Below are 13,336 nucleotides of genomic sequence, written 5' to 3'. Positions count from 1 at the left end.
CAGTTCGTCCCCTCCCCCCACTGCATCCCAAAACCAGCCCAGCTCATCCCCTTCCCCCACTGCATCCCAAAACCAGCCCAGCCTGTCTCTGCCTCCCTAACCTGTTCCACTTATCCCCTCCTCTCACCTCAAGCTGTTTCTCCATTTCCTACCTACTAACCTCATTCCGCCTCCTTGACCTGTCCATCCTCCCCGGACAGACCTATCCCCTCCCTCCTCCCCCACCCCCATATTGTCCTCTCCACCTGTCTTCTCCTCTATCCGTCTTCAGTCTGCCTCCCCCTCTCTCCCTATTTATTTCAGAAGCATCTCCCCCTCCCCCTTTTCTGATGAAGGGTCTCGGCCTGAAATGTCAGCTTTTATGCTCCTAAAATGCTGATTGGCCTGCTGTGTTCATCCAGCTTCACACTTTGCTATTTCATGAAACCTACTTGGCTTAAGTCAACACCCTTTAAAAGGTCAAAGTGTGGACAAATCTTGTTGATCCAATCTGGAATCTTAAGAGAAAAAGTGAAATGTAACTACACTATTCCATCAAGAACTATATTTGAAGAGATTTGTTGAAGGAAATATAGAAAGAACTATGTTTTCTCTTGAAAATTTGTCAGAAAAATTCCTCTCAAAGTAAAATATAACAAAGAACAGACCTTGAACACTGGATGTCATCCCTTACACTGATTTTCTTGGACTGTTAGCATCCATCCAATCTGAAAAATGATGGACAGTGCCCACCCAGGATACAAGTTGCTTCTGGATTGAGCATCTTCTATTGAGCGTGATAAGACCGATTTGAGAGTGGCAGTTTCTTCTGTGCCTGGCAATGGTATTGGAGTAAGGTAATCTAATGTCCCTTCCTTCCAACAGGATCTCTTTTTGCCATTTAGTCATTTTCTCTTGTCCTCTTTTTTTTCTTTTGCACCCCTCCTGACTGCTTTTTTGCAGGCACTCTCACTCATTGGCTTCAACTCCCAGTCTTGCCTACGGACATCCTTAAACCACAGCATACATGGGAAATCTGTTGCAGAGTTACTAATAGCAGGTTCATCACAAGAGAGTGGGGATTTGGCCATTATCTATTTGGCTCACATGATCCAGCCAATGGAGTCTCCACTGACTCAAGAGGGCATGTAGGGTGGACAACCTGGAAGCTGCATATTTGGCTGTCTAACCTGTTAGAAGATACCCCGTATTCATCTGCAGCAGAGGAGCTGGATGTTATCAAAACTCTTTTGTGACCTTTCATAAATTGTCCATGGGGCTGTTGAGTAGACAAGCCTGCTACACATGACGCAGGTTGTGAGCCTCGGCCGAAGAGAACTGATCAATAAACTGCTGCAAGTGAACACCAGTAAGACGTGACCAAAAACAGAAGTTTCTGGAAAAGCCCAGCAGGCCTGGCAGCATCTGTGAAGAGAAAATTCTGAGTTAACCTTTCGGGTCCGGTGATCCAGAACTGAGGAAGGGTCACCAGAACCGAAACATTAACTCTGATTGTTTTCTTCACAGATGCTGCCAGACCTGCTGAGCTTTTCCAGGAACTTCTGTTTTTGTTCCTGATTTACAGCATCCACAGTTCTTTTAGTTTTTTTATCTCTATGATGTGCCAGTTCATTTTCATCTCAACCTGCAATTCACAGGCCTGGATATTGTGTACTTTTGTCTTGGTGCACAGTTATGCTGAGTTAACCAGTTTGTTGCCGCTCTGGAATATAGGGTACTCACCCTCATCTGAGTTTGTAAATGTGCACAATTACAACATGGTAAAAATTATCCCAACAGATTCATTGGCACAGTCCTGTATTACCCAACTGGGAATTGTTGAAAGAATCTAAAATGAAAACTGGAAAAGCTGAAGAAAGTCAACAGGTCTGGCAGCATCTATGGAGAGAGAAACAGAGTTAATGTTTCAAGGCAGATGTGATTCATCTTCAGTATACCATATCCTCATTTCAGGTTCCAGCATCTGCAGTGTCTTGCTTTTATTGGGAAGCATCTGATGTTGCTTCATTATAACTAATGAAACCATATTCTCGTAGAAAGAAGAAATGACACTCAGAAGTCTAGGTGGGCAGTCAATTCTCTGCAACAGAAGTGGAAATTGTTAGAATATCTCAGGAGGTCTGGCAGCATCTGTAGACAGAAATCAGAGTCAACATTGCAGGTTCAATAGCCCTTCTTCAGAACTGGTTGTAGCGAGGGTGTTAGTAAATGGGCAGTAATTACACTTCTGCAGTTGCACGGGAAGATGCCATGGGAGTGTGGGGAAATGTTGGGAGTGAAGAAAGATTGGAACAGGATGTCCCAGAGGGAGTTGTCCCCGCGGAAGGCTGACAAGGGATAGAACCAGATAGATCCTTGATAAGCAAGGGGCTACCAGCAGTGGGCAGGACAGTGGATTTGAGGTTACAATCAGATCAACCATCATCTGATGAATGGCAGAATAGGCTTAAGAATCTGAATGGTCTAATCCTGCCCTATATTCACATGTTTGGTTATTGGTTTAATTGTTCACAGTCATTCTCAACTGGTTGTGATGGTACAAAAGAGCTCTGACAGTATCTGTTGTTTGGGGGATTGCTTAGCTCTATCCATTGCATTCTGCTTTCACTATTCCATGCATTTCCTTTGTATTCTCATTTTAATGTAGCATGGTGCTGCTGGTGTGCTCCCTACCAACATCATTCAACAAATATTGATTCCTAGTTTGATGTGAATGGTAGATTGTGGGATGTGCCACGTCATAATGTTACGGTTTGTGGTTGAATACAAATCTGTTGTTGCTGACGGCCCTCAGCATCTCGTGACTGTACTGTTTTTGAACTGCTAGAGTTTTGAATCTATCCCATTGCACACAAAACCTCACTGCACCATAGGGCATATCCTCAGTGTGAGCGCAAGAGTTTGCCTTTATATGAGTTGTGTAATGGGCACTCCTACTGTTACTGGCACAGACAGTTGGAACAGGTTTACTCAATAGAAAAACCTAAAGCAAGGTTAAATGAGAATGCAATCCAAGTTGGAAGGCTCCCAATTTACACATTATAATTCAACTATATTCAGTTGTTACATTGATGCAACCTGACTTTCATGTCTCATTGATTGGAAATAATGCGTCAGAGCTGGGAATTCCACCCCTCTATTGAATGCACATTACAATTCAGTAAGTAATGTATGGCAACCTGGAGGAACCTACAAGATTTAGATTGACAGGATGTTGGGCGGCTGAAATACAGCTGAAATTAGTTTTGTAACATGTTCAGACAATCTATTGGATGCTTTGCATACTTTCTAAACTTACTGCAGATTCGTTTTAATCTAATAATAAAATAAACACCATCATTTAAACTCTTAATATGGAAGTACTGCTTGTTGAGAAGTGAAATCTTTGCACATGTATGTGCACATTGTTTTTGGCAAGTGGAACACAATTTGCAGCTAGCAACATAACTCAAGTACAGGGGTAACACAGTGTGGAGCTGGAGGAACACAGCAGGCCAGGCAGCCTCAGAGGATAACACAGTATGGAGCTGGAAGAACACAACATAACCCACTGCAGTTCTTACTATCTCTGAGTGAGTTATAACTCAAGTACAGTCTGTTATGTGTCGAACTGTTGCCCATTCTCACTCAGGGGCTGACCAGAAGTGCATACTCAAATGAGGGAGAAGGGAGTAGATGTTTCTGAATCCTCAAACACAACTCAATCCAGCAAACCTAAAGATACACTTTTATTAAAATGCCTCCAAGTTGATAATTCAACCAAAAAGCATTGTTAAAGCATCAACAAAAAAATTCTGAAGTTAAACCAGATCTTTATTTGCCAATTGTGCTGATTTCAGAGGGAGACCACACCAAAATGTTGTTTATTTTAAGAAATTCCTGAATTTTTCTGATGTTTCTATGTATGAACAACATTTTAAAATGATGTTTAGATAACTTAAAAGGTCATTAGATTTTCAGGCCAGAACCAACATTTTAATGTGGGAAAAGTGAGAAGAGCTGAACAGCGCTTCTTAAAAATTGGAAATAGAAAAGCATTTACAAATGATATGACTTTTGCAATCTTCATTAAACATTGTACTTTTATGTTCATGGAGATTAACTTCTTTTGGTTGAAGCCATGGCTATTCAGTAATTAGAGGAAGATCTGTTTTGACATTAGTTGTATAGCCTCTAGGGGAAACAGTAATTAGACTGATCATTACTTTCCGTTGCCTGTGAAAGCCTGGCTGGAAGCCTATGTGAACAGCCAGAGCCAAGGATTCCACAGTGTATGAAACGAGGTAGAAACTGAATTAGACATCTACAGTTTGAAGGCTTAATCGTATTGTGATTTATTATCAAAGGAACGTTCTTACAGTCAGTCTTTTAAAGGCAAAGAGAAAAGCTCTGGAAGAGGAGTGGAAATAAGTTGAAGAGTTTAAAAGTTCAAGAGCAGTGTATACGATAGGACATGAACTGACCTTTGAAATGACTAAGATTTCGCTCACTCCAAAGGTTCTGGAAATGGTAAAGTTCTTTAATAACACAACTTCTGATCTGAAACTTATTTAGGTAAGTCCTTTTGCTTTCATTTGAGCTCAGTTACGTGAAAAAGTGATGGAAATTGGATTGGCAATTGCACAGATCTCAACAGTACTGTCTTTTCGAAATAGACCTCCTTTATCATCAATTTAAAGGAGATCAAGGCATTTCAAGTGTTCTCAATATCCAGGGACAGTAATTTGCAATTGGTGAGTGATTGAATTGCAAATTTCCTTCACAGTAATTGCCCGAGTCTGTATTCCAGTGTGAAATTGTGAAACATATAAAGAATAAACTCACACTGATCTCTGTTGATGATCATTTCAGAACAAAATGAGAAGAGGGAGTTGTTGTTACAACAAATCTTTCATCCAATTTATGGAATTGTAAGTTTAGGTTTGCTGCAGTTGGTTACATCTGAACATATAAAAGCATCAATGTCTCATCCCAACTACTTTGAAGAATTACACCTGGTCAGTCTCTGACCAGGTCAATAGTTCTAAACATAATTGACTTCAGACATTAGAACAAATGTTTACTTTCTTATCAGATTAAAAGGATTTTGTAAACAGTTTATAAAGTGTGCAAAATATTCAATAGATTACCTAAACACTTTTAAACCTAAATTTTGCTGTACAACATTCTGCAACAGTGTAAATCCAGTTGGGAACATAATTTCCGTAAACAAGCTCTTATTACGTGCATTATTTGCAAAGATTTCTTTATATTGGGGCAATGAATAAAATTACGAAGGACTCCACAAATTTATCAACTGAGTATCAAAGCTTTACAGCCCATGAATTTGATATGATTTGTTTTTGTTACTTGTACCTAGGTACAGTGAAAAGTTTTAGTTTGCATGAAGTACAGCTGGATCATACCTCACTAAGTGCATGAGGGTAACAGAACAGAGCAAGGAATACAATATTATGGCTGCCACGATACTAAGTACATTAGACTAATAGGACAGAGCAAGGAATTTTTTATTATGGCTGCAGAGAAATCAACATTAAATTTAAAATTTGAGAAGTCCATTCATAGTCTCATAACAGTGGAGGAAAAGCTGTTCTTAAATATGTTGGTATGTGTGTTTAAGCTTTTGTACCTTCTGGAAGAAGTTGGAAAAAATTATAACCGGGGTGGGAGGAGTTTTTCATTATTTTGGCTGCCTTCCTGAGGCAGTGAGATGTGTAGATGGAGTCAATAGATGGAAGGTTGGCTGGAGTAATGGACTGGCTTGTGTTTACAACACTCTGTAATTTCTTACAATCATGGGCAAAGTAGTTTCCATACCAAGCTGAGTTGCATCCACACAGAATGCTTTCTATGATGCATCTATAGAAATATTTATGGATGTGCCAAATTTCCCTTAGCCACCTGAAGAAGCAGAGCCACTGCTGTGCTTCCTTGACCATTGCATTAACATTGATGGACCAGGCTAGACTTTTGGCAGTCATCATTCCTGGGAACTCGATGCCATTGAACATCTCTACCTCAGCACCACTGATGTAGACAGGGGCATCCTTTTCACCTTGCTTCCTGAAGTCAATGATCAGCTTTTTTGTTTTGCTGACATTTAGGGAGAGAATGTTATCTATACGCCACGTCACCAAGCACTCTATTTCTTTCCTGTTATCTGTTTTGTCATTGTTTGAGATCCAGCCTACAATAATGGTATCATCAATGAACTTGTCGATGGAATTAGGATGAACTTTGGTCACACAGTAATGAGTGTATCGGGAATATAGTAAGGGACTGAGTACAAAGTCTTGTGGGGTGTCGGTGTTGTGGATTGTGGTGAAGGAGGTGTTGTTGCCTATTCTCACTGTTTGCTGTCCATGGATCAGGAAGTTGAGGATCCAGTTGCAGAGGGTAGAGCAGAGACATAGGTCTCAGAGTTTGGAGATTAGCTAAATTGGAATTATCAAATTGAAGGTGGAGTTGTAGTCAATAAGTAGGAGCCTGATTTTGGGATTCTTGTAATCCAGATGTTTCAGCGATGAGTGACGATAGGTGACTTGGATGGGATCAAAGCAGGCTGGGAGGATACAGGTGATATGAGCCAGGAATAACCTCTAGAATACATCAAAATTATAGAAGTTAGGATAACTTTTCTTAAGAAGGGTCTAGGCCCCTAACGTCAGCCTTCCTGCTCCTCTGATGCTGCTTGGCCTGCTGTGTTCATCCACCTCTACACCTTGTTATCTCAGTAGTTATTGAGGCATGTTCTATGAATTTTCTTTGGCATTGGGATGATGGTGATTATCTTGAAGCAAGTTAGGACTTCAGAACGTAGAAGGAGAGGTTAAAGGTGTCAGCAAACATTCCCTCCACCTGGTACGCACAGGATCTGAGTGCATGGCCAGGGACTCCATCTAGGTTACTTGCTTTCTGTGGGCATACTTTCAAAAAGGCCGATCTGATGTCTGGAGTGGGGACTAAGGGAATGACCCAGACTTGATTACCAAACAGAGTTGAACTAGGTGCTATTTTTTCAGGAAACTGGTATTCCATAACAGTCCATTCTGGGGTCGTTACATGAAAGTGAAATTGATACTTGTTAAGCCTGTTTTCCAGGCAGAAAGGTAGCAATGCTGTGGAAAATATGTTGTGCCTCAGTATACCTTAAAGACATGTAACCTTTTATCGGTTGTCGATTTTTCGTGAGGCTTTGTCAAATACACGTCTTACCAAAGATTTCATCTTAATTATGGATTTGAGACTCATTTTAGGGTGAACTTTGGAATTAAGTGCTCTGTATGTACACCATTGTGAGTCTAGAGTTTTCTGTCCAACCAAGTAAAAATTAAAGCTAGAAAGACAGAAATATTCAGCCAGTCTTTCACCACCTTTGGAGAAAGAAGTAGAGTTAACATTTCAGCTCAATGACATTCCGTTTGAAAGTCCCAAGACACTATTTATGGAGTTTATGGAGAGAAGGGCTGGGAAAGATTTATAAAGAGGGTGAGTTGATGCAGCATGAATTCAATTAACTGAACCTGGCTACTAATTTCCACAGGGTATTTTCTGTTGTCATAGTAGCAGGAAATCAACAAAACCCCATGGAAGCAATGCAGTTGACAATCTTCAGATATTTATCACAAACAAAAACAGAAATTGCTGGGAAATCTCAGCAGGTTTGGCAGCATCTGTGGACAGAAATCAAAGTTAATATTTTAGGCCCAGTGACCCTTCTCAGAACGGATGTTTAGATATTTATGTTGTCTCTCCATAGATTTTGCTAATCTTGCACTATAGAACTCAAGTGGAAATTACAACTGTCCCATATTTTGTTTACAATTGAGGATTTCAGTGATAGGTTAGACATAGCAGTAAATGGAATGCCCATCTAATAATGAGAATAAGGGTCAAAAACAGTTAGAAAGTTATAAAGACTTTGGTTTTCTTTATTCTTGTACGTCATGTGGGCATCACCGCAGCTCTTAAATTTGCTGTCCATCTGTAGTTGCCCTCGTATTGATTGTTTCTCTAGGCCATTTCAAAGGGCATTCAAGATTCAACTCTGTGGTTGATGTTTAGAATCACATACCAGAAAAACAAAACTAGGATGTAAATTTTCTTCCTTGAGGGAAAATGGGAACTTTTAATGACAATCGTTACATTTAAAGTTTTCGAGAACATTTGCAGCTCAGGTTGTGGATGAGACTGTAGACTTGCTTGTCAAGCCAGCTGGTTTGGTTGAAAATGTTTCATCACCCTGCTAGGTAACATTGTCAATGCACTTCCAGTGAAGCCTTGGTGTTCTGTCCTGCTTGTTATTTGTATGCCTCGTTTTGCTGGGGTGGTCGGTATTATTTCCAGTTCTGTTTCTCAGTCGGTTGTACAATGCATCTAATTCAATGTGTTTGTTGATGGAGTTCTGGTTGGAATACCAGGCCTCCAGGAATTCCCTAGCATGCCTCTGTTTGGCTTGTGCAATTATCAATGTGTTGTCCCAGGTGAATTTGTGTCCCTCGTTGTCCGTGTGTAGTGAGATGGTTCTCTTGGTGGCTAGTTGGCGTTTATTTATCCCTATTGTCAGCTTTTATCCAGTCTGACTTATGCCTTGTTTCTTACAATCCTTGCATGATATTTTGTATAGTACATCGGTTTTTTGGTTGTGGGTGTGGGATCCTTTATGTTTGTCAGTATTTGTCGCAGGGTAGTTATTGGTTTGTGGGCTACCCTGATAACGTGGTGTCTGAAAAGTCCTGTGGTCATCTCTTAAATGTCATTGATGTATGGCAGGGTGACTAGTAATTCTGGCCATGTTGTGTCTTCCTGTTGTAGTCTGTCTCGGAGGTGATGGCAGATTGTGCTTTTTAGGTATCCATTTCATTTGAAGACTCTGTATAGCTGCTCCCGTCCAGCATTGTGTAGTTCCGGGTTGCTGCAACGTGTTGTGGCTCGTTTAAATTGTGTCCTGATGCAGCTCCTCAATGCCCACCCCAACCTCAATGGAGCTACATCAGGACACTATTTAAACTAGTCACAACACATTGCAGCAACCTGGAACTATGCAATGCAGGATGGCAGCAACAATAGAGTCTTCAAAAGGAATGGATACCTGAAAAACAACAATCCACCATTACCTCCGAGACAGACCACAAGAGGGAAACACAACATGGCCAGACTCACTAATCACCCTACCATGCATCAAGGACATTTCAGAGATGACCACGGGACTCAACAGACCCCCAGGTATTAGAGTACCCACAAGCCAACGACCACTATAAAACAGCTGCTGACAAAAGTGAAGGATTCTTAACCCAAAACCGGCAAAACTGATGTAATATACAAAATACCATATGAGGACTGTGAGAAACACTACATAGGTCAGACCGGAAGAAAACTGACAATACAAATATGTGAACACCAACCTGCCACCAAGAGACACGACCAATTCTCACTCGTCTCACTACACACAGGCAACGAGGGACACGAATACACATCCTTAATCTCACAAGCCAATCAAAGACATGCCAGGGAATCCCTGGAGGCCTGGTATTCCAACCAGAATGTCACCAACAAACACATTGAATTAGACCCTGTGTACAAACTACTGAGAAACAGAACTGGAACTAATACCAAACACCCCAGCAAACCGAGGCACATAAATAACAAGCAGGACAGAACACCAATGCTTCACCGGAGGCACACTGGCGATGTTACCGAGCCGGGTGATGAAATGTCTGCAACCAAACACACTGGCTTGACAAGCACGTCTTCAACCACATTCATTATATAATTACCATTAGACTTAGTTTTAAATCTAGAATTTATTGAATTTAAATTTCTCAATCTACCGTTGGAGGATCAAACCCACGTCCCCAGACAGTAACCTGGGCTCTCAATTAGTTGTCCACTGATATTGCTGTAAAATTATCACAGCCCCGGATAAATTGTGATAAGGAGGTTTGCTCATATATTCCTGAATGGTACTCATTTTCTAAAGCCATTTCCTATTTGTAAAGTTCTCCCATTCCTGTGCGAGTCTATCGCTGGTTGAGAATCCTACCCAAAACATGAACACATTTCACTTTCTACATCCTGCAACTAAAAATATTCTAGGTAAGATTTTCTTGATCAGAATACCTATATGGACCATGGATTTCCCATTGTTCTAATGTATTAGCAACATACAACAAATATGTATACTGCCCCACTCTTGCCTGCACCACAAACTGATTTTTCACTTGTATGAGTACTGGAGGCTTCTGTTGAAGACTAGCCTCATTTATCTGTGAGGATGAAATTTAATGAAGTTGTCAGAGCTTACAAAAGTTAAAGGATAAATGTCAGTTATTGGAGCGGAGTAGAAATGAATGATTATCAGAAATCTCACAGGAAGAAATGCCATCCATTTGTTCAACACAAAGATGGTATATTTTTAGAAATTCTTGTGGAATTCTTTGGCACACAGGTAAAAAGTTGTGCTATGTACTGGTGAAAACACAAAGGAAGGACGTGATTGAAGCTGTGAGTGCCATCTCTACAATACAAATTATACATGATTGGTTGGAAAGGAGGTTGAAGGACAAAGATATTGACATCTCTGATTGGAGGATCCAGAGCTTTTCAGGCTTAAAGAGATTTGGATCCCTAATCATGGTACTTAGGGTAATTGTTATGAAAGAGTTAATTTTGAAGTTGCATTAAACCCCAGCCAAACTGATGATGCTGCACAGTCTTTGGGAAGAGAAGGAAGAGTCTTGCATGAGTCCTGATGAAGACAGAATATTATTTTTTGGTTTGGATAGTCTTCACAATTATGTCTAATTAATTAATGGAGTTTGTAGCTATTAACTCCTATAAAATTGCATCTTATGTGAGACAAGTCCTTCTTCTCATTGAGACTCAATTATGATTTATCGTCTGCCACTGATAATTAGATGGGCCTTTAGACTCAGCATGGAAAAAAGGATTGGTGGCAGCAGTCCATCTACAGACATATATCAAGAAATGTTTGGAGGCACTGAATACCACAAAAGCTATGGTCCTCAACAAAATTCCAGGAAGATGACTGAAGGCTTGTACTCAAGAATTTGCTACACCCTAAGCCAAGCTGTAACACTGGCACCCACCTGACAATGTTGAAGATTGCCCAGGTATGACCTGCACACAAAAAGCAGGACCAATTCAATCTGGCCAATTATTGCCTATCAGTCTGTACTTGAACATCAGTAAAGTCATGAAAGGTGTCATCAGCAATGCTGTAAAGTAACACCTGCTCAGCAAAAACCTGTTCAATGATGCTCAGTTTGGATTCAGCCAGGGCCACTGAGGTTCTGACCTCATTGCAGCCTTGGCTCAATCACGGACAAAAGAGCTGAGTTCCAGAGGTGAGGTGAGGGTGATAACCCTTGACCTTTGGGCAGCACGGTGGCTCAGTGGTTAGCGCTGCAGCCTCACAGTGCCAGGGACCCGGGTTCGATTCCAGCCTCGGGTAACTGTCTGTGTAGAGTTTGCACTTTCTCCCTGTGTCGACGTGGGTTTCCTCTGGGTGTGCTCCGGTTTCCTCCCACAATCCAAAGATGTGCAGGCTAGGTGGATCGGCCATGCTAAATTGCCCGTAGTATTCAGGGATGTGTGGGGATGGGTCTGGGTGGGATGCTTCAAGGGACAGTGTGGACTTGTTGGGCCGAAGGGCCCGTTTCGACACTGTAAGGAATCTAATCTAATCTAATCAAGGTCACATTGGATTGAATGTGGCATCAAGAAACCCTAGCAAGACCAATATTGATGGGAATCAAAGGGAAAAGTCTGCATTGGCTGAATTCATTCCTGCAACATAGAGAGATGGTTATTGTTGTTGGAAGTGAGTTATCTCCACACTGGAGCATCCCTGCAGGAGTTCCTCAGGGTAGTATCCTAGGCTCAATGACCATCAACTGCTTCATCAATGACCTTCCCTCCATCACAAGTTCAGAAGTGGGGATGTTCACTGATGACTATACAATGTTCAGTGCCATTTTGCAACTCCTCAGATACCATGCTCAAATGCAACCTGGCCTGTCAATATCTGAGCCTGGGCTGATAATTAGTAAGTATAATTTGGGCCACACAAGTGCAAGCTAACGATCATCTTCCAAAAGAGAGAATCTAGCCATTTCCTCATGACATTCAATGGCATCACCATTACTGAATTCTCCACTATCAACAGAAAATTAACTCAAATAGTTATACAAGTACTGTGACTGTCAGAGAAAGTCAAAGGCTAGGGATCTTGCGACAAGTAACTCACTCTCTGGCTCTCCAAAGCCTTTTACACAAACAAGGGGCAGGAGTGGGCCATTCAGCCCTTCAAAGCTGCTCCACCATTTAATATGATTGTGATTGGTTTTCTATCTCAACGCTATATTCCTGCTTCCTCTCCTTATTCCTTGATGCCTTTAGAATCTAAAGGAAAAAAAGAACCTTTTAATATAGGAGCAAATTACTGCAGATGCTGGGATCTGTACTGAAAACAAAAAATGCTGGAAAACACAGCAGGTCAGGCAGCATCAATGGAGCCTAGATGACTGGAAACATTAGCTTGCTCTCTCCATCAATGTTGCCTGTCCTGCTGTAATTACCAGTATTTTAGTTTTCAGTCATTTTGAATATATTCAGTGACTTGGTTCCACAGTCTTCTGTGGTAGAGAATTTCACAGGTTTGCTATCCTTTTAGAAAAGAGACTTTTCCTCATCTGACTATTAAATGGTATACCCCTTAACCTGTGGCTGCATCCCCTCGTTCTAGATGCCCCGACAAGGGTAAACAGCCTGCCTGCAGCTAGCCTGTCCAGTCTTGTTGGAATTTTATTTGCATGTAGCAGACCTTCTCTCATTCTTCTAAATAATAGACAATACAGAACCAGTTGAACCAACTCTTCTCATAAGACAATCCTGCCATCCTATTTATCAATTTTGTGAACTTTTGCTGTACTCCCTCTGTCACAATTATAAACTTTTCTCTCTTAGGTATGGAGACCAAAACTGTATACAAAATTCCAGGTGTGGTAAGATATCCCCAATTCTGAGCTCAAGTCCCTTTTTAAATGAATACCTTTCTGACTGCTGGTTTTACCTGTCTGTCTACTTTCACTGATCAATGTCCAACGACACCCAGATCCCTTTGTACATCTGCACTTTATCATGAACAAAGACACAAGTTGCTGGAAAAGCTCAGCAGGTCTGGCAGCATCTGTGAAGGAAACGATCAGAGTTAATGTTTCAAGTCCAGTGATCCTTCCTCACTTTATCACCACTTAAATAATATTCTTCCTTTATGATTTTCACACCATAGTGTAAAACTTCACATTTAGCCACA

General features: G+C 41.1%; 1 protein-coding gene across 2 annotated transcripts in view; it reads left to right on the top strand.

The window, feature by feature from the left end:
• Positions 1-4,292: 4,292 nt before the first annotated feature.
• The window catches only part of arhgef9a (Cdc42 guanine nucleotide exchange factor (GEF) 9a), a 317,786-nt gene continuing 308,742 nt past the window's right edge, over positions 4,293-13,336 (top strand). For both annotated transcript variants that reach the window (XM_048544087.2, XM_048544086.2), the window contains exon 1: positions 4,293-4,554. The gene's annotated coding sequence lies outside the window, so the exon portion shown is untranslated. The remainder of the gene's footprint in view (positions 4,555-13,336) is intronic.

Source organism: Stegostoma tigrinum, chromosome 15, assembly GCF_030684315.1.
Source record: "Stegostoma tigrinum isolate sSteTig4 chromosome 15, sSteTig4.hap1, whole genome shotgun sequence".
NCBI lineage: Eukaryota > Metazoa > Chordata > Chondrichthyes > Orectolobiformes > Stegostomatidae > Stegostoma > Stegostoma tigrinum.
The sequence above is the reverse complement of the archived record's forward strand: the minus strand, read 5'-3'. Positions and strand labels throughout refer to the sequence as shown.